This window comes from Vigna umbellata, chromosome 4, assembly GCF_029865625.1.
Source record: "Vigna umbellata cultivar VRB3 chromosome 4, Vumbellata_1.0, whole genome shotgun sequence".
Taxonomy (NCBI): Eukaryota; Viridiplantae; Streptophyta; class Magnoliopsida; order Fabales; family Fabaceae; genus Vigna; species Vigna umbellata.
The window spans coordinates 38,868,766-38,890,956 of NC_142168.1; the positions used below are offsets into that span (position 1 = coordinate 38,868,766).

At 37.4% G+C, this 22,191-nt stretch overlaps 3 pseudogenes; all 3 read right to left on the minus strand.

Moving 5' to 3' along the window:
* On the minus strand, positions 1-2,931 carry LOC124828882 (receptor-like protein kinase FERONIA pseudogene; annotated as a pseudogene).
* Positions 2,932-11,189: 8,258 nt separating this feature from the next.
* On the minus strand, positions 11,190-13,907 carry LOC124828885 (receptor-like protein kinase FERONIA pseudogene; annotated as a pseudogene).
* Positions 13,908-17,605: 3,698 nt separating this feature from the next.
* LOC148200135 (receptor-like protein kinase FERONIA pseudogene) lies at positions 17,606-21,222 on the minus strand (annotated as a pseudogene).
* Between the last annotated feature and the right edge of the window lie 969 nt (positions 21,223-22,191).

The following is a 22,191-nucleotide window of genomic DNA, read 5'->3' on the forward strand; positions in this document are numbered from 1 at the left end:
TTTGATAAAAGAAAAAATACCGTTTCAAGTATTTTGGTGTATAATAGGAAATTTACCAGTAAACGTGTCTTCTTACATTAGCAGGAAATAGAAGAAGCCTGATTGATATAGAGAGATAACACTACTTTAACACTACAACCACGAAACTGAATACATAAATTTGGAGTATCCAGATAATATTAGGTCTTCAAATGTAACTGTTTAAGCAAACCTTTTCATGTTTTACTGGTAACTTCAACGTGGCTCTAGGTCGACAATCTCAGAAAAAAGATCCAACATCAACTTATCATTATCCTTGCAACTATTGTGGTGCTCTCCAAGATCAAGCACATGGTCAATGGCTTCCTGTGTTGCGCCTTGGTCGGCACTCTCTTGCAGTTTCAGTGCAGACTCTAACATCAAAACGACATCGTTCATGGAAGGCCTCTGCATCCCCTCTTGTGATAAACAACTCACCCCAATCTCACAAAACTTGGCCAAACAATCGGGAGCGATCTTCCCTTTCAATATGGGGTCCACAATCTCCGTCACTGTCCCATTTTGGCAACAATATCTGGCCCAATTGGCTAGTGACACCTGTTCGATTTCTTCAGTATGAATCAGAGGAGAACGGGCACAGAGTACCTCAAACAACACCACCCCAAAAGAATACACGTCAGATTTCTCCGTCAGCCGCCGTCGAATGTAATATTCCGGATCCAAATACCCAAAGCTGCCTTTTACGACGGTGCTCACATGGGACTTCGACATCTCATTCGGCCCAATTTTGGACAGCCCGAAATCCGAAACCTTCGCCACCCATTTCTCATCCAACAAGATGTTCGTCGTTTTCACGTCACGGTGGATGATCATGTGGTTCGCGCCAGTGTGAAGATAGCGTAGTCCGCGCGCAGCGCCAACGCAAATCTTCAACCGCTGCTTCCACGAGAGAGGGGGGTTATCGGTGCCGTAGAGATGTTCACGGAGGTTTCCACGTCTCATGAACTCGTAAACGAGGATCATCTCATTGTTATCGCAGCAGTAACCGATGAGTGAGAGGAGATGGCGGTGGCGGAGTTGCGAGAGCATCTGGATCTCGTTAACGAACTCGCTAGCCCCCTGCTGGGAACCCTGTCTAAGGCGCTTGATAGCGACGGGCACTGAGCCGTCGTCGATGTAGCCCTTATATACGTGTCCAAATCCTCCGTCGCCGACGATAAGGACGTTATTGAAGTTTTTGGTGGCGGCTTTGATCTCGACTAGAGAAAATCGGCGGCATTGACCAGAAGGCAGAGAAAAATTGTGTCGCTTGGTTGACTTGGTCGTTAAGAACAACGGTGCACTCCACTTGGAAGTTGTCAACAACCGGATAAAGAAAAGGACAAGCAAGATGAAAACGACACCGGAAACTACCTTCACCGTGTTACCAATTATCAGGTTTTTGCTTCTGCTTCTTCTATTTTCCTTTTGATGTGATGTCTCAATCGGCTCCGGGTTAGGTCCGGCGAGGTTGTTAGACCTAGTGTCGCTGATTTTGAAAATCTCTAGACCGTTCAGGAAGGCATCTGAGTATCTCGAATACACACTGCTTCCGTAAGGGTGCATTTGAAGCGAGAGATTATACTTTTTCTGAACACTATTCTCGGGAATCAAAAAGGCATAGTTTTTCTGCACAGCTAGACCTTTTTGTTTCTGACTCCAAACCATTACATCTGCACGCGAATCAGCCAACTGACTCCCTATGTAAATGGAGAATCGCCTGTCACCGATGTTATTAATATTGGGATCAAGCTCGCAAAAGTGGAGCCTGAGAACGTAAGTGAAGCCATAATCAACGGGGAACTCCCAAGTGAGGTTGCTCATTCTGTTCAGAGTGGCGTTTGTGCCCATGCTACGCGCTGTTCTGAACAGTTCCTTTGGTGCCAAGTAATCGGGATTCACGGTTATATTCATTTTCCCATCCATGTCAGCTGGTAGATCATCATTCCTTGGACTGTGTTTGATAAAATAACTTTTCTCGTCAGCCCAATTCCTGAACAAACCGGTGTCGTTTTTTGGAGAGATTTCCTGGCCCCCGGTTTTAATACGATACACTGTTTCCATGGCAGTGCTACTTCGGACGCTGAATTGCCTATCATGTCCCACCAGCGTGAATCCCATATCATCTAGTGGCGTGTAATATAAATAGGTTGGCATGGAAAGCACCTCGATTCCATTGATGAAAGCGTAGGAGTTTGGATGAGTGGGTGTGAAGGTGAGGAAAAGACTCTCATCGTCTTGGACGTTGACCACGTATTCTCTGAAGATAGTGTCGATGGCTTGAGCGTCGGCGTTGAGAGAGGCGTTGAAATCTTGGAGGAGAATGAATTGATTGGAGTGAACAGAGAAGAATGCCTGGGTGCGTGAATATGAAGGGTAAGAAGCTGGAAAGAAGAAGAGGCGAAGAAATTTTGGACCTCCGGTTGAGAAATAGAAGGAGTAACTGAATTCGGAATGAGAAAGGCGAGCTGTGGCATAGGGAACTTGGTTGATCGAAGGAGATTGCGTTGTGGCTTTGGCTGAAACGGTGTCGTATTCGTTTGTTAAGAGCGGTGAACCTATGTCCCCGGTCCATGTCCTTTGGCCGTCGTAGGATGTTCCGGAGGAACCGCAACTGATGGTGAAATTGTCCACTAGGGTGTACGCTTGGAGGTGTGAGAAGAGGTGGAGAAGGAAGAAGATGACTGCGTTGGACCTCATGGTTTGCCGTGAGAATGACAGAACTAAGACATATTATCATCCTTTATAACTTGCACTTGCTTCGATGCCCGCCTGAAAGAAAGTTCAAAGTGAAAGATGACTACTCCACTGCTACCGACCACATGTTGTAATAAAAGAAAAACTATAATAAGATATTTTTCAATTTTTCTTTTACATTTTTTAATATTTAATAAAAAGTTAATATTCACTAGTGCAGAAAAGGCTTTAGACGTATGTTATTTTGGATTTTTAATGTCATATCTCTAACCGACGCCTTTGTGGGTGACGTTAATGGGACGTTGCTATGTGAAACATCCGACGTCTTTATAAACGTTTGTTATAACCATAACTGACATCTAATGATGTTGTAAAGACGTCAGACACGACACTAACCGACGCGACACTAACCGACATCTAAAGCACTATAAAAACGTCCGACATGAAACTCACCGACGTCTAATGGCACTATAGATGTCGGTCATAACTGACGTCTACTGAGATATCGTTGTGTTTTAATGCAGTTTTGCTCGTGTTTTTGGGTAGCATAATAGACTTCCGCCCTTTACTAGCTTCTTCGTAAGAAAAAATTGTGGTTTTTGGACCTCTTATGACATTTCAACCCAAAACCGAGCCTAGATCGTTGCCTATATTCATTCCAACCGCCAAGAAAAAAAATACGGTGACATGAAAACTAGGCAAGGACCCAGGTTCAGCCTTAGGTTGAAATGCCATAAGAGATTCAAAAAACATAAGCTTTTCTTATGAGGAAGCTAGCAAAGGGAAGGTGCACTATGCTACCCAAAAGACACGGAATAACTACACCAAAACACAACGAAAACTCATTTTAATTAGTTCAAACGAAAGATAATACATCAAATATTACTTTAATCGGAGTAAAGTGAGTTTAAACGGTTAAAAATAGATCAAAAACGCACCTGGAAATGCAATGAGCGAAGGAAGGAAGACAATGAACTTCGCGTATAACTGCTGGTTCGCAATGGCTTATTTAATAGCGATCCAAACGTCAGTTCCCCAAGAGACCGCCGTCTACGCTCGAATTTACGTCGGGGACCTCACTAATGTTACGTCCATTCGATTGAAAAATTAATATTCATGGTAGGGATCAGACGTCTATAATTGAATATAGACATCAGGGAGGCGGGATCAAAAGTCTATATGGCGAAAAGAAATGACTTTTTCACCTACCTGTCAATCATCCAGACGTCCGTTGGTAGGGGCACCGACGTCTATAATATTATAGACGTCGGTGCCCCTACCAATAAACGTCTATATGGCGAAAAGAAATGACATTTCACCTACCTGTCAATCATCCAAACGTCCGTTAGGAGGGGCACCGACGTCTATAATATTATAGACGTCGGTGCCCCCCTCCCAACGGACGTTTGTATGGCCAGTTATTTACGAAAATGCCACCAGCCAATAATTTACGTTGGATACAGAGTGATCCGACGTCTAACGGGTGATGTCAAACGTTAATTCTGCACTAGTGATTTTTACATTGTTTATCTCAATTTATATATTATTTTAAATAAAAATATTTTTTAATGTTGAATAATTTTAAAATAAAAGATATGATATTAATGTACATTCCATAACAAAAGTATTAGATCATGTATCGTACCCACTGGAGACCGAACGGTTAACATTCAGCACCGTTCGGTCCATCCACTCAAATCAAAGATTGGGCTGTAATTGGGCCAGTGCTTAAGCTATTGTTAGGCCAATATTCCAACAGATGATAAAATAATCAAAGAATATTTAATTAAAGATATTGATAAGCAGGTTATAAACAACCAACCGGATTTTCAGGTAATCTGTTTATATCTTATTCTGTTTATATTTTATTGGGCTTGTATCAGCTCAGGATCCATGAGGTAAATTATAAAAACAAAGCCGGGGTCGAAAGCCAGGTACATTCCACTTACGTTAAACTCACCCTTCATAACACCCAAACATTCAAGAGTGATAACTCTTCACTAAATATTCAACCAAGAGCCGATGCTCTTCAAATCACACGTCTACCTTGAGCGTCAGAGTATCTTTTGCAGGTACCTTCCCTCCTGGAGCACAAAGGCAACCGATCGGCCAAGACTGATGTGACCGAACGGTCAAACTGTGAAAACTGAACGGTCTAAGCGGAAGGAGCAGGTGGAGCACGTGATTCAAGTGTTAGAAAGGTTAGTGGCTCGGTCCCACAAAAAATCTACCGAAACATTTTGGCGCCCACCGTGGGGCCAGGGGGCATCCTACTGAAACTGCAAGGAACCAGACAAGGACGCAGCCTCAACATCAACGTCAACAAGCTTCTACGGCTTTACAGATAATTTATTCGATAAATTCATTTTATTATATGATTTAATTTAAATATCTTAATTCAATATTATAATATTGTTCAAGATTTATTAATGCACTCACCACTTATCCAAATTTGGCATCTAAGTGTTTAACCATGCAATAGCTCGACCCTTCGGCCTCATTGCTTTTCAATCGTCCTGCTTCACAGTGCAGGTGTTAGGACCATACAAACAATCATCCTTTAGGAAGTTCCAAAACGAACTCCTACGCTGAAAAATCGAGCGGTGTTGCACGTCCTCAGGGACTAACACTCTCCTCCTCTACGAAATTCCAAAACGAACTCCTACACTGAAAAACTGAGCGGTGTTGCACGTCCCCAAGCACTCACATTCTCGTCCTCTAGGAAGTTCCAAAATGAACTCCTACGCTGAAAAACCAAGCGGTGTTGCACGTCCCTAAGGACTGACACTCTCGTCCTCTAAGAAGTTCCAAAACAAACTCCTACACTAAAAAGTCGAACGGTAAAGCTCGTTCCCTTGAAAGAACTCCTAGGTCAAAGTCAAAGCATGGAGGTAAAGTCCTCTCAAAGCTGAACGGTAAAGCCCGTTCCCTAGGAAGAACTCCTAAGTCAAAGTCAAAGCAGGGAGGTAAAACCCTCTCAAAGCCGAACGGAAAAGCCCGTTCCCTAGGAAGAACTCCTAGGTCAAAGTCAAAGTAGGGAGGTAAAGTCATCTCAAAGCCGAACGGTAAAGCCCGTCCTTAGGAAGAACTCCTAGGTCAAAGTCAAAGTAGGGAGGTAAAGTCCTTCAAAGCTGAACGATAAAGTCCGTCCCTAGGAAGAACTCCTAGGTCAAAGTCAAAGCAGGGAGGTAAAGCCCTCTCAAAGCCGAACGATAAAGCTCGTTCCCTAGGAAGAATTACTAGGTCGAAGTCAAAGACCGAGAGGTAAATCCCTCTCGGCCGAGAGGTAAATCCCTCTCGTCAACAATTCGAAGTAAAAGACCGAGATGTAAATCCCTCTCGGTTCATGTTGAAGGCCGAGAGGTAAATCCCTTTCGGTTCATGTTTACATGGAAAGCAAGCTCCTCACTATAGGAAAAACAGCCTCCCTCAAACTCATAAGTCCTATAGTTAACCACGGCTAAAGCCGAACACTTAACTCGGACTTGGGGGGCATAATGTATCGTACCCAGTGGAGACCGAACGGTTAACATTCAACACCGTTCGGTCCATCCACTCAGGTCAAAGATTGAGCCGTAATTGGGCCAGCGCTTAAGCTATTGTTTGGCCAATAGTCCAGCAGATGATAAAATAATCAAAGAATATCTAATTAAAGATATTGATAAGCAAGTTATAAACAACCAACCGGATTTTCAGGAAATCTGTTTATATCTTATTTTGTTGGTTTAAACCCTCGGATGATCCTCGTATTTATATGGGAATCTCAAATGGGTCATTGTTTTTTTTCGGTCTCAATTGGGTCATATTTTTGTAAAAGTGAGCCAATTTTATCCTAACCATTAAGTGCTTTCAGACGGCGTTAAGTTTAGCTGAGCTGTATTTTATATTTTGATGGCGTGACATTGTTATTAAAATTGAATGACTGATGTGTTTTAAAATTGTTCACATCACACCTCAAATCAACTTCTTCTTCTTCTTCTTCTGTCTCACCACTTTCTCTCTATCCTATCTCTTCCAACGCTCAAAAGGTGCGATTTTTCTTTGTTTTTTCCTCTTCTACTTCATCTTCCAACTTCTTTGTTTTTTATTCAAATTCATTATTATCTTTCAATAAATTAAATTAACTTATTTTTCATTGTTTTTTTTCTTCATATCACTAGTTTTCATCTGAATCATCATTTATCTTTCCTGACCAATTATCGCGTTTCACAGAATCCGAAACACATGTATGGTAAGCAGGCTTTATTCTTCTTGACCAATATCAATTACGCACTAAACATACGCTACTTCTGGCTTCTGCAGTATTTTTCCTGTTCTTCATTGCTTAGCTTTATCGTATTTTAGTCAGTTTTTTCCTTTTATGAAAAAGTGTTTTTTGGATGGGAAGAAGGTGTGCATAACCGTTAAATATTCATCTCCTCTTATTTAATAATCTTTGAACAGAAAAGGCCAGTATGCATCTGATGTCATGGATGCATGATGCATCGGCTGCCATGTTAAACTTTGCTTTCGAAAGGAAAAGCAGAGAAATAAAGTCAATTATTTTATTTATTTTTGTTTTTAATGGATGCCTCATTCATACAGGTGGAACCCTTTCAAAGTCTTCAATCAATGAATTTTGCATCCTGACCCAACTAATGTCAGTAGAAGCACCACGCATCAGCTGCTTTACAATTAAATTAATTAAACACATAATTAGATATTTTTGTAATTCTAAAATTCCATTTATTGATGAGTCAAAGTCCAAAGTAGTTAAAGTAGAGAAGAATAAAGGATAGAGCAATGGAGAGATACTTTTAATGCAGAGAAGGAGATGATAATGAAAAATGATAGAAAATGGAGAAGGATCGGAAAAGTTGGAAGATGAAGTAGAAGAGGAAAAAACAAAGAAAGATTGCAGCTTTTGAGCGTTGGAAGAGATGGAAGAGAGAGAAAGTGACGAGACAGAAGAAGAAGTTGATTTGAGGTGTGATGTGATGTGAACAATTTTAAAACACATCAGTCCTTCAATTTTAATAAACAATGTCACGCCATCAAAATATAAAATACAACTCAGCTAAACTTCATTTGAGATTTCATATAAATACGAGGACCATCTGAGGGTTTAAACCTATTCTGTTTATATTGGGCTTGTATCAGCTCAGGATCCATGAGGTAAATTATAAATACAAAACCAGGGCCGAAAGCCAGGTACGTTCCACTTACGTTAAACTCACCCTTCATAACACCCAATAATTCAAGAGTGATAACTCTTCACTAAATATTCAACCAAGAGTTGAGGCTCTTCAAATCACACGTCTAACTTGAGCGTCAGATTATCTTTTGTAGGTACCTCCCCTGGAGCACGAAGGCAACCGATCGGCCAAGGCTGACGTGACCGAATGGTCAAACTATGAAAACCGAACGATCTAAGCGGAAGGAACAGGTGAAGCACGTGATTCAAGTATCAGAAAGGTTAGTGTCTCGTCTCAAAAAAATCTACCGAAACAGATCATAAATAACGTGATAATTAAATTATATGTTTTATTGTTTATTATATAGTCTATGCATATATGCATATGAAATTATATTCTTCTACGAGACATAAAAGTCATTTGAATGGGCACTCGCGGACAAAAAAATTAATTTAACATCATACAAGTCAAACAAATACTATACTTGGTGTTAACTTATATGTTTCCTGGCAAGTCATATTTATTAAATATAAATTTATTGATGTGATCTTACATGAGTCATGTGAAAAAAATATGAAAAAAATAAAACAATATAATAGATTTCATGACGTGTATTTTGGCTTTAGTTTAGTTGTATAGATTATTTCTTCTTTGTTGTTTTATTTTTTTTAAGATGTCATTTTTTCTTTTAAAGTGCCAGCAATATAAGATTTCACATAATTTGAATTTAAAAGGAAAAAAAAATTAGTCTTCACCTAATTGTTTGTAATGCAAGTTATCTCTTTTATAACTTTAAATTTTAATTTTTAGGTTACACTAGTGTAGTAAAGATAAATGATAACGGTCATTTGTTTAACCTTCTTCTTCTCATAAACCTATATAAGCATCCTATGACTTCCTTTATAAGATGCACCTTTCATTGAATGAAAATAACATGATTTACATTAAATTACATTTCTTCTTTGAAATAGAATCCATCTTAGTCTAAATTTTGGATCTTATCTAGTAAAGAACAAGTGGCGATCCTTTTTGCACTTATCTTGGATTCTTCCAAGTGTTCTGACTTGAATCTCCTAAGTTTCCTTTCCTTTTCTCTCTTTCATTTTCTTAATTCCATTTTTGTTCTTGTTTGTTATGTTCTTAGTTTCCTTTCTATCTAGGCAAGTTATTTTATACAATGTGGTATTTAGAGTCTTAGGTTTGATCATTGTAGGAATGCATGCTAGGTAGAATTTTTTTTTTCTGCTGTCTTGTTTTTCTTTTATGTTTTCAGCGTCAATTACTCGTCTGTTTGGTGCACTTTTGTTTTCATTTATGTTGCACCAATTATATGCCTTAATAATTTCCTTTTGTTCATTTTAAAATGTCTAAACCATGCTTCCTTTCCATACATAACAATAGCCATTTAATTTTCAATTTTTGTCCGAGTTTGAAACATGATTCCCTGTGTTGTTACTAAATTTTGCTTGTTGTTTCTGTTTTGATTTTCACTGGATCGTGTTTGCTGGTTGTGTACACCATCAAGAACACCTTAACGCCATGCACTTAAACGAGGATCGTCTCGTTATTGTCACAACATTATTTGATGAATGAGACGAGATGGCGGTGTCGGAGCTGCGAGAGCATATAGATCTCATTAATGAACTCGCTAGCCCCTTGTTGCGAACCCTGTCTAAGGTGCTTAATATCGACGGGACTTACCCGTCGTCGATGTAGGCCTTCTACACGTGTCCAAATCTTTTGTCATCAATGAAAGCGTTGTCAAAGTTCCATTGCATCAATGTGCTACTAGGGTGTCAAAATGAGCCTACCTGGTTCACACAAGTTGACTCATCAAAAATTAAGTTAAAAGGGAATCCAATTCTATTCAATTTATAGTAAGCCAAAAATTTTACAACTCCTCAACTCTCCATAGATTGAAGATTAAATAGGTTGATTCACTAACCTATAAATAATAAAAAATATATTTTTGTTATTTTAAAAAAATAATTACAAAATAGATTTAAAAGTCAACCTCATCAATTAACAATAAAAAATAACAACGAGAAATAAAAAATTTAAACGTTGAAAACATAAAATTTTAAAAATAAACGATATCGATGTGAAAAAAAATAACCCTTGAAAGGAAAAAAATAATTGTTAAAGTAATTAATAATTTCTTTTATGAATCTAAAGTAACATTTTAAAAAAATATCATTTAAAAATTTGGTACTATAGATAGGGAAAAAGGAAGACTTTCAGGGTATATATTGAACAAGATATTTAAATATATTTTTAATTTCTAAAAAATGGACAAATTATAGTAATTGTTGAGGTAATGAAACAGATTATAGTAAATGTCATGGTGATGAATCGACACAATAACGCAAACAAGTTTCATATCATTTTAAAAACAAAATTCAAACAATTTCTTCAAGATTAAAATTAAAATTCACGAATTAAAACTGAATAAGTACGATTATAAAGGATCGAATCGCATAACCCTAACAGAGATCTTGTGATCATCAGGAACGGTGCCGACACTTTTGGGATTAACAACGTAGTAATTGCCGGTGGAGATGACGTTGGCCTTCATATCCTCGAAATGTACTTCGGGTGAGAGGATTTCAGCTCGAACACCATTGGTGTAGACGTTTAATAAGTGCAATATTGGTGTTATTTGAAACTGTTAGGAGAATGAATGAAGGCAGAAAATCACTTTGGAGGAAGTTGCCAATTAGTTAAAGCAAAATCAGTCGGGAAATGATTCCAGTTGCCATTATTTCCTCTTCAAGACAGAAAGAGGCCACATAATATGTTGTTGCATATGACAATTTCTGAACTTTGAAGATTTTTTCTGAACTTATGCTTTTGTTGAGTGTAGTTGAATTGTCTTAAACATAGTATTCTTTTTATAATTTACATTATAATTATCAATAAATATATTTTATCTTAAAATATTAATAAAATTAATTTTGATTATATTTTGTATTTTATAATTTTTTATTTTTTATTATAAAAAACAGATTCCATTAAATTAACAAATTATATATAGATGGATAATTATAAATTTAACTGTATAAAACACAGTATGATTGTGAGACTTTAACTGTATAAATTTAAAAATCTCTCCCAAATTGATTTATGGAAGAGGGTAAAAGCCTCCGTAAATAAATAAAAAAAAAATCCATTAAGTAACAATATTTTTTAATATACGTTTAGATCCCACTAAGAACAATTTGACTATTTCTTCTTATCTTAGTAGGAATAAATTTAAATTTATACATAATTATTTGTCTAATTTTAAGAAAATTATAAAAGTTAACTCTTAAAAATATAATTATTCTTTTAATTTTTATAAATTGCGACAGTTTTTCTTTTCTTTTCTTTTGTGATATTTTAAGAAATGAAAAATAACTTGGCACTCTTCAAAGTACTCAGTTAGGAATAGCAACATTAACATTTTGGCGCTGCTCCGCACTTTCTTGTAGCTCCAGAGTAAACTCTAGCATCGCCGCCACATGCTCCATGGACGGCCTCAGCGACCCATCTTCCAACAAACAACTCACCCCAATCTCACAAAACTTCTTTAAGCACTCTGCTGCAATCTCCTTCTTCAACGTCGGCTCAACAATCTCTGCTATGGTTCCACTTTCGTAACAATGTCTCACCCAATTAGAAAGCGACACCTGTTGCCTCTCCGCACTGTGAATCAAAGGCGGACGACCACACAGTATCTCAAAAAGCACAACCCCGAAAGAATACACGTCGGACTTTTCCGTTAAACGGTATCGTTTATAATACTCAGGATCCAAATATCCGAAGCTACCCTTCACATCGGTGCTGACGTGGGTTTTCGAAGTTCCAATAGGCCCCAGCCTTGAAAGTCCGAAGTCCGAAACCTTTGCCACCCACTTATCATCCAATAGGATGTTCGTCGTTTTCACGTCCCGGTGGATGATCGTGTGCTTCGCTCCTGTGTGGAGATAGTTCAGTCCATGCGCCGCGCCGATACAGATATGCAACCGCTGCTTCCACGAGATAGGGGGATTGTCCGTGTTGTACAGATGGTCGCGGAGGTTGCCACGTGTCATGAAATCGTAAACCAAGATCATTTCCTTATTATCGTTGCAGTAGCCGATGAGGGACACGACATTGAGGTGGCGTAGTTGCGAGAGCATGTTGATTTCGTTCGAGAACTCGCGAGGCCCCTGCTGCGAATCCCGTTTAAGGCGCTTGATGGCGACGGGAACGGAGCCCTCGTCTATATAGCCCTTGTACACCTGGCCGAATCCTCCGGTGCCGATGATGAAGACTTTGTCGAAGTTTTGGGTGGCCGCTCTCATCTCGTCGAGAGAGAAGCGGCGGCAGAGATCTGTCGGGAGGGAGGAATTCCGCGTGGTCGTTGACTTGCATTCGTAATCCTTGCTCTTAGTATAAGGTGTTCTCTTGTATAGTAAAAATGCGACAAGGAAAACGGCAAGAGAAATCAGAACAACGCCGGATACCAGCCCCACGTCGACTTCAATTATATCCGTTCCACTACCCCTGCGGATCTTTCCGTTTTGGCCATGAATGCTGATGTCTGGAGTTTGAGACGGGTCTGGGTTGGGTCCCGCGAGACTGTTTGACCCGGCCTGGCTGACTTTGAAAATCTCAACACCGTTCAGAAAGGCGTCGCTGTATCTCGAGTGTTCGGAAGGATGCATTTGAAGGGAGAGATTAAACTTCTTTTGAGTACCAATATTGGGAATCAAAACGGCATAATTTTTATGCACAGCTAGACCTTTTTGTTTCTGAGTCCATTTCATTACATCTGCACCTGGTTCAGCCAACTGGCTCGCTATGTAAATGAAGAATCGCCTGTCACCGATGTCATTAATATAGGGATCAAGCTCGCAGAAGTGGAGTCTGAGAACGTAAGTGAAGCCACAATCAACGGGGAACTCCCAAGTGAGGTTTCTCATCCTGTTAAAAGTGGCGTTTGTGCCCATGCTACGCGCTGTTCTGAACAGTTCCTTTGGTGCCACGTAATAAGGATTCACGGTTATCGTCATATTACTGTAGTCAGTTGATACATCATTCAAGTGTGAATTTTGTTCAATAAAATAAGGTTTTTCGTTAACCCAATTCCTGAACAAACCAGTGTCTTTTTGTGGTGGGATTTCTACTTGCCATCCAGATTTGATTCTATACTCAGTCTGAAGCGCAAAGCTGGTTCCAATGCTGTACAGCGTGCTACTTTCGACGAACGTCAAGCCTGTCTCATTTTCTGGTGTGTAATATAAATCGGTTGGCATGGAAAGTACCTCGATGCCATTGATGAAAACGTAGGAGTTTGGATTCGAGGGAGTGAAGGTGAGGATAAGCCTCTCACCTTCGTTGACGTTGACCACGTATTCCTTGAAGATAGTGTCCATGGCTTGAGCGTCGGCGTTAAGAGAGGCGTTGAAATCGTTGAGGAGAGTAAATTGGTTGGATAGAACGGAGAAGGATGCGTGGGTGCGGGGAAAGGAAGGGTAGTCAGCAGGGTAGAAGAAGAGGCGAATGAATTTGGTGCCTGGGGAGACAGGGAAGGAGTAATTGAATTGGGAACTTGACAAGCGTGCAGTGGAGAAGGGGACTTGATTGGCGGAAGGAGACTGTGTTGGGGCCTTGTCTGAAACGGTGATATCTTGGGAAGATAAGTACTTTGTGTCTGCGTCGCCGGTCCACGTTCTTTGACCGTCGGAGGAGTTCCCGGTGGTGCCGCAATTGATGGTGAAAACTTCCTCTGGGATGTAGGCTTGGAGGTGTGTGGAGAAGGGTAGAAGAAAAAAGAAGAGTGTTAAGATAGCCATGGTTTGTGGTGAGAGGGGGAGAATAGAAGTGACTGAAGAGGCGATGACTTATCAACACTGTGAGGTTGGTATTGCACGGAAGCCCGGGAGACCGGAACAAGCAGTGTGTTTGTTAGCGATATATCACTGCCTGCTTATGCAGTTGACGGTTTCTTTTTCCAGACCAAAAGCGAAAAATCAAAAAGAAAAAACAAAGATAAAAACCTAACTTTTCTCCTCCATTCAAATTACAAGTTCCTAAAATTATTATTTTATTATATAATTCTATCTATATTTATTTTTATTATACTTTATTATGAAAATGATTTGTCGAAAGAATGTAAAGAAAAGATAAATTTTACCACCCTTATAAAATTAAAATTTTGAATACCGATAATATGAATGACATAAATTGTAAGTTGGTAAATTAAAAACATTCTAATTCAAATTTGGGATACGTATACTTCCCACATGCCTCTTTCTTCTACCTAAATATTATCTTCCACTGAATTTTAATTAGTGTGACTAAATAATTGTCGTTTCCTTCAACCGGTTTTAGTGTTCTTATTTTCTTTTAAGTCAGGTGCTTTTTTGTATACTAAACATTTATTCTTTTTTCTATATTTTTCTTTTGTTTAGTCAAATTTAATTTTTATATTCATTTAAATTATATTTAAATATTGATATAATACAAATTAAAGAAACTGTTTTTAGATAATAAGTACTCATAACCTACCCGAGAATGTGGGGTAGTTGCGTGCAGGGAAGAAGGAGAAGGAGGAAGGTTGTGCCGATGACATCAATGGTCTTCAATGGTGGTGTTTAACGAGAGAGGTAAAGAGGAAGGAGAAACATTGCATACTAAAATACTATCTCGAGTTTTATAAAGGTAATGTGTTTTATTTGGAAACTATTTGAATGTTTGAAGCTAGATGACAAGAGATTTATTAATAAATTATTGTTTTAGAATCTTTTAAATTGAAGATTCTCGAATAAGAAGTTGATTTATGATTGGATTATATGCATGTTATAATATATGGTTTATTAAATTCACTTGAGTATAATTTTGATGAGTATGAATAGTTTCCTATAATTTATTATTTAAATTGAATTGAAATAAGTGAAGGATGGTTTGAGAAAATTTCAAATTTTGTAGTGATAATTTTGAATGTGTTTAAGAGTTGTATTTATAAATTAGTTTTGGATAAAAACATCAAATATAAATTCTATTGCATGAGGTTGTTTTTATAATATTTTTGTTGAAGAAAGACTTTCGCTTAAGTAAAAATAGAAAATAGATTTAGACCTTGCTCGTTGAATCTTCTATATTTTCACTCAAAAGAGATAATTTCTGCTCAAGCTAGAAAATAAAATTTTCCTTTCTTTATTTCTTTCTTTCTCTTATCTGTGTTCATTTAACGAATCATATTGTGTGTAGTTTTTTTGAATTTATTATACTAATATTTTAGTGAAATTAAATTGTTTTTGGTTTGCTAATCATAATATTTCATTTATATATATATTTAAATAAAAAACTTATGTTATTGAAAAAAATGTATTTCAATAGTTTACCAAAGAATCCAACACCGATCCCTTACTTTAATCTACATTACTTGCAAGAGAAATAATTGATGGAATGTGTTCATAACAGATGTAGACACAAGATACAAATAAACTCCTCTCCGAAACAATTTCACTGTAATTTTAATTAAGGAACACTTCCCTTTGCGCATGAAACATTTGATTGGTTTTTGGACAAAAAAAAAATGACAAGTTCGTTGATGCTTATTAAATCTTATATAATTACCACAACGAGATGTTATTTAAAATTAAAATTTAGATTTCAAATTGTCCATTTGAAAAATATAAACAACCTAGTAGGTGTTGATTTAACCCTAAAGACATAATATAGATTATAATAATTGAATAAGAGAATCTTAATTTATCACTATAATATTAAAATATACAATATATTTGTTATTTTTATTAAGAAATAATATAGTAAAAAATTTAAAATTACTTTTTTGAATAGCAGAATCTCTCAAACACTAATATAGAAACACGTATTTCCTGTTCATTCTTGTAAATTCTTCTGTGAATAATAATTTGTAAGAACTGGTACTCAACATTTTTGTCAAAAATTTTCACACAAAATCTCTACTATAATTTTACTATATTACGTACTTATTATTTATATATTTTATTCACTAGTATTTGAAGATTAAAAATAAGCTAGAAACGTTGCAGGTTTTTCACTTTTTTATTTTCCATATCTGGATTTGCTTGCGGAAAGAAATCTCTCGGTGAATTTTAATAAATGTTCTTGTAGGAAGTTGGAGATAAAACAAATAAGAAATTGCGTTCTTTTATTTTTTTCTATTATTACAGTGCTATTCTTTCTTTCTCCCACTTAATTCTTTAATTTTTGATTTATTATTCTTAAGGGTGAACATACATTGGATTTCTAGATCCAAATTTAATCTAATAAAATTGATTGAATTTATAATTCATATCTATAATCACTAGATCAATTAAATTTAATTTTTTAAAACCAATTTAAATTAATTTAAATATAATGAGACGGATCTAATATATCTTATTATTAAGTTTATAAAAAATGTACTGGGTCACTCAACTCGACTTAGATCTAAATTGACTTAGGTCTTATTCACACAGCACAACTTTTGGTTGTAGTCGGTTTGACCTGACCTTTGAGCTGAATTAACTAACATTCAGTCAAGACTAACTCAACATGATATTCAATCGAAGTTGACTCAAGTTGACCTTTAATTAAAAGAAACTTGACTCAATCTTTGGCCTAAACCGACTTAACTTTACTTTCATTTTGGACCGGTTTAACTCAAAGCAACTCAACCCGACATTTAATTTGAGCTAACTTGACTCAACGTTCAATCCAATCGACTTGACTCAACTTTTGGTTGAAATCAATTTAACTTGACCTTTCGATTCGGGTCAACTTAACTTAACTTTTCAATCCGAACTAATTGATCAGTACAATCTTATATCTAAACTAACTTTAATTGAAATCTGTATACAATTGATTGTTTCTGAAAATTTTTAGAATGTTTTGATAACATGCTAATTGTAATTTTTTGAAACCATGTCCAATTTTTCTCATCTTAAAAAAAGGTTCATGACCTGACTTTAATCTATAGAGTTTTGGAAATATTTAATCCTATAAATTTTTTAATGAAAAAGGTTTTTTTGACTTTTAAAGTTTTTCTACCTCATTAAACTAGATCTTATGAAATGGACTGTTTCGACATGTCTACATAAACTATTGGAATACGTAGAACTCAAATTTTAGAATTTTTGTATCATCTTTGTCCACAATGTGTATTTTACAAAATTTATATTTGCACTGATTTACTATGTCTTTTTTAAAATATTCTTTATAAAAAGAATAAATTGAATTTACTTTTGAAATGGATAAATTAACTAGTTGTGTAATAAATTATGTTTCTATTAAATCTTAAAACTTGTTATAGCAGCAACATGATGCATAAATAAGATAAAATAAGATAGATACGAAGTCTAATTCCTAATAAAAAAGAAATAGAAAGATCATTAAATAACATGTGAGTATGATGTCTACCTGATTTAATAGATTTTATTATTCCTTAAGATTTTAATATATATTTAACTAATTAAAATACATAATGAGAATACCTTGAATTAACTATTGGTTCTTATTTCTTAACCATTTTCTTTTTTACCTTGGCGAAACTTCATCAATATCATTTAAAAAGTGTAAGGTTTTAAAATTAGGAAAACCAAAAGCTAACAAAAATAATAATAATCTTTAGTGTAAGATCGTTTTCTTTTTTAAAAGGACTAAATCTAAACTTTGAACATCTCAAATTTAAAAGGTTTTAAATTTGTACAGAATTATAAGAGTTAAGCCTTTAAAAATATAATTAATTTTTTATTTTAATTCTTTTTTACAGAAATGTAAAGAAACTATATTAATCCCTTTCCAGCCATTTCCATAGAATTGTTTCCGATGACAGCTTTTATTCTTTGTTTTCTGATATTTTAGAAAGGAAAAAAAAAACTTGACCCCTTCACACTACTTCTCAGTTAACAATAACAACATTAGCCACGTCTTCACGTTGCTCTGCACTTTCTTGTAGCTGCAGAGTAAACTCCAACATCCCAGCCACATCCTCCATGGAGGGCCTCAGCGACCCATCTTCCACCAAACAACTCATCCCAATCTCACAAAACTTCTTCAAGCACTCTGCTGCAATCTCCTTCTTCAACCTCGGCTCAACAATCTCTGCTATCATTCCACTTTCGTAACAATGTCTCACCCAATTAGAGAGCGACACCTGTTGCTTCTCCGCACTGTGAATCAAAGGGGGACGACCACACAGTATCTCAAAAAGCACAACTCCGAAAGAGTACACGTCAGACTTCTCCGTCAAACGATAGCGTTTATAATACTCAGGATCCAAATATCCGAAGCTTCCCCTTACGTCGGTGCTGACGTGAGCCTTCGAAGTTCCAATGGATCCAAGCCTGGAAAGTCCAAAGTCCGAAACCTTGGTCACCCACTTATCGTCCAACAGGATGTTCGTGCTTTTCACGTCCCGGTGAATGATCGTGTGCTTCGCGCCTGTGTGAAGATAATGAAGTCCACGCGCCGCGCCGATGCAGATCTGCAACCGCTGCTTCCACGATATAGCTGGGTTATCCGTGTTGTATAGATGGTCACGGAGGTTGCCACGTGTTATGAAATCGTAGACCAAGATCATTTCCTTATTATCGTTGCAGTAGCCGATGAGGGACACGACATTGAGGTGGCGAAGTTGTGAGAGCATCTTAATTTCGTTCAGAAACTCGCGAGCCCCTTGCTGCGAATCCGGTTTAAGGCGCTTGATGGCTACGGGAACGGAGCCCTCGTCGATATAGCCCTTGTACACTTGGCCGAATCCCCCGGTGCCGACGATCAAGACTTCGTCGAAGTTTTGGGTGGCCGCTCTCATCTCGGCGAAGGAGAAGCGGCGGCAGAGATCTGTCGGCAGGAAGATGGTCGTTGACTTGGATTCGCAATCCCTGCTCTTAGTATAAGTGTTTCTCTTGTATCGTAAAAACACTACAAGGAAAACGATTATCAAGATCAAAACGACGCCAGACAGCACCCCTGCTATGGTCTTTCCGTTTTGGCCTGGAATGTTGTTCTGTGGAGTCTGAACCGGATCTGGGTTTGGACCAGCTAGGTTGTTTGAGTTGCTGATTTTGAAGATCTCGAGACCGTTAAGTAAGGCGTTTGCGTATTTAGAATCCACGTTGCTTCCGTCAGGCTGCATTTGAAGAGAGAGATTAAACTTTTTCTGAGAACCATTCTGGGGAATAAAAACGGCATAATTTTTATGCACAACTAGACCTTTTTGTTTCTGACTCCATTTCATTACATCTGCACGTACTTCAGCCAACTGGCTCGCTATGTAAATATAGAACTGCCTGTCACCGATGTCATTAATATAGGGATCAAGCTCGCAGAAGTGGAGTCTGAGAACGTAAGTGAAGCCACAATCAACGGGGAACTCCCAAGTGAGGTTGCTCATTCTGTTCAGAGTGGCGTATCTGCCCATGCTACGCGCTGTTCTGAAAAGTTCCTTTGGTGCCACGTAATCGGGATTCACGGTTATGTTCATTTTCCCATCCATGTCAGCTAGTAGATCATCATTCTCTGGATTGTATTTGATAAAGTAACGTTCTTCGGCAGCCCAATCCCTGAACAAACCGCTGTCGTTATATGGCAAGATTTCTTGTCCTCCGGCTTTGATTCTATACTCAGTCTGAAGAGCAAAGCTGGTTCCAACACTGTACAGGGTGCTAATCCCGATGTTCGTGAAGCCTGTGTCATTTTCTGGTGTGTAATATAAATCGGTTGGCATGGAAAGCACCTCGATTCCATTGATGAAAGCGTAGGAGTTTGGGTGCGAGGGAGTGAAGGTGAGGATAAGCCTCTCACCGTCGTTGACGTTGACGACGTATTCTCTGAAAACAGTGTCGGTGGCTTGAGCGTCGGTGTTAAGAGAGGCGTTGAAAGCGTTGAGGAGAGTGAATTGATTGGATTGAACGTGGAAAGATGCTTGAGTGCGGGGAAAGAAGGAGTAGTCAGCAGGATAGAAGAAGAGGCGAAGGAATTTGGAGCCTGGGGAGACAGGGAAGGAGTAATTGAATTGGGAACGGGACAAGCGTGCAGTGGAGAAGGGGACTTGATTGGCTGAAGGAGACTGTGTTATCGCCTTGTCTGAAACGGTGGTGTCTTGGAAAGTTAAGTACTTTGTGTCTTCGTCACCGGTCCACGTTCTTTGACCATCAGAGGACTTTCCGGTTGTGCCGCAATTGATGGTAAATACTTCCTCTGAGGTGTAGGCTTGGAGGCGTGTGGAGAAGTGTAGTAGGAGGAAAAAGAGTTTTAAGGAGGTGGTGATAGCCATGGCAGGGTGAGAATAGAAGTGAGTGAAAGGGCGAAGACTTTATCATCATTGTTTGGATGGAATTGCTGGGAAGCCGGGAGTAAGGAACATGCAGTGTGTTTGTTAGCGAAATATCACTGCGAGTCTATGCAGTTGACGGGTTCTTCTTCTAGACAAAAAAGAAAAAGCAAAACACAAAAAAATTTATTGGAGAGAGAAAACAAAATTTAAAAAGATCAGAAAGGGTAAAACATAGAGATGTTGATGGAAGACTGAATCTTACTTGGGTGATTTTTTGCGAGAGAGATGACTTTGTTATTCGCGATGAGGTCGCGAGGGATGACTTTCATCATATCCATTTAGATTCAACTTCACGCTTTATCCTACTCATCCTACATAATGCATCAAGTTCATTCTTAATCTCTTTCAATACTAATAGATACCCAACATCAAGATACCAACTCGTGATCTTCAATCTCAAATTCAGTACATTCAACCCAAGAATACATCTCCAATCTTCCAATTTTCACTTAGTCTACAAACTCTAAACTAGCCATCCCAACCCCCATCCTGTCTCCACCGCAACCGTGAAGCTCCCACCGCTGTCGCTCACCACCAAGCTTACCGTCGCCAACACACTGTTGTAACTCGTGTGGCCACGACCCCAAACCCTTGCGTCATCACAGTTTCACCATCTCCTTGCGTAAGCAGCCAACACCAGGCTTCGGGTCTCGTCGTCGCTTGCCTCCGGCCATTCGGAGCTTCCGTCGTCGATGTCGTTCATCATCGTGGTCGTCGCCGGAGACATGGTGTCTCCAGCCTGCTTCTCGTTCTTCTCGGGAGGCCAAACGGCCAACACCTTAGCTCGCGACTGGTCACCTTGCCACCTCCTAAAGGCCTCCCTTCTCTTGCTCATTCTCACGGAGGAAACCCTAAGAGGGGTTTGGGCCCATCTTCAACGCAAGCAAGCAGCCCTATCCTTTGTCAAAATATTTTTTTTAAATTTAAATTTTACACGTCACTGTCACGTAATGACATAAACTAGACACGTAATTATGTTTTGTCCACGCTATCAACTGCACTGTTAAAAAATTAATGCCGTGACCAAAAAGGATTAAATTGAACCGTTTTTTCAAAAGTTGGAACCCTTTTTAAAAACGTAAGACGCAATTGAACATTTTTTCCCTTTCGAGGAACCAAAAAAGGCCTAAAGTAAAAAAATGATAAATTTATTTTAAGGATGAAACGCATTCTTAAAAATAATTTAATAAAAAAAACATATTTAATTTTATAATAATGACTAAATAATATAGATATACACCTAATATAACAGTAATATTTACTCAATAAAAAAAGCTCTATCTTGAAAACATAAGTTTTGTCATTAATCCAAATTAAAGGAATGGATTGTGTATGAGCCTTGTAAGAATCCTTATATTAGAGTAAAAGTTGCTAACCAATAATCTTAAAAGTGATATTGAAATAGTAAAATTCTCATTAATAAGCTTTAATGTATTTTTAGTGGATTTTATTGTGCCACGTCAATTTTAATATATTTTTTTATTACTTTTTTTATGTAATGTAGGAGTTTTATTAGACTATTATTTTTCTAATTAATATTTTATTTTGTTGTTGAAAAAGATACTCTTGTTAGGAAGGAATTGTTTTTTATTCTTATAATTCAACGTTTTACAACTTTTAAATTTTGTATCACTTTTATTACAGTAAAATAGTCTTATAAAACTCATTTTCTTAATTAATGTTTTATGAGTTAAATATATTTTTTATTTTCAAATTATTATAAAATATTATGTTTGTTTATAAATTAAATTATAAATTATAAATTATTATATTTTTACAATTTATGAAAGTAATATAAAATATATTTTCAACTCATCAATCTTTAGAATAAAAATTTATTCACATAATAAATATATATATATATATATATATATATATATATATATATTAATTATGTGTGTTTTTTTTTAAGTTTCAACTTTTAAAAAGAAAACATAACAAGTCTCTAATATTAAATTGATAAAATTCTGA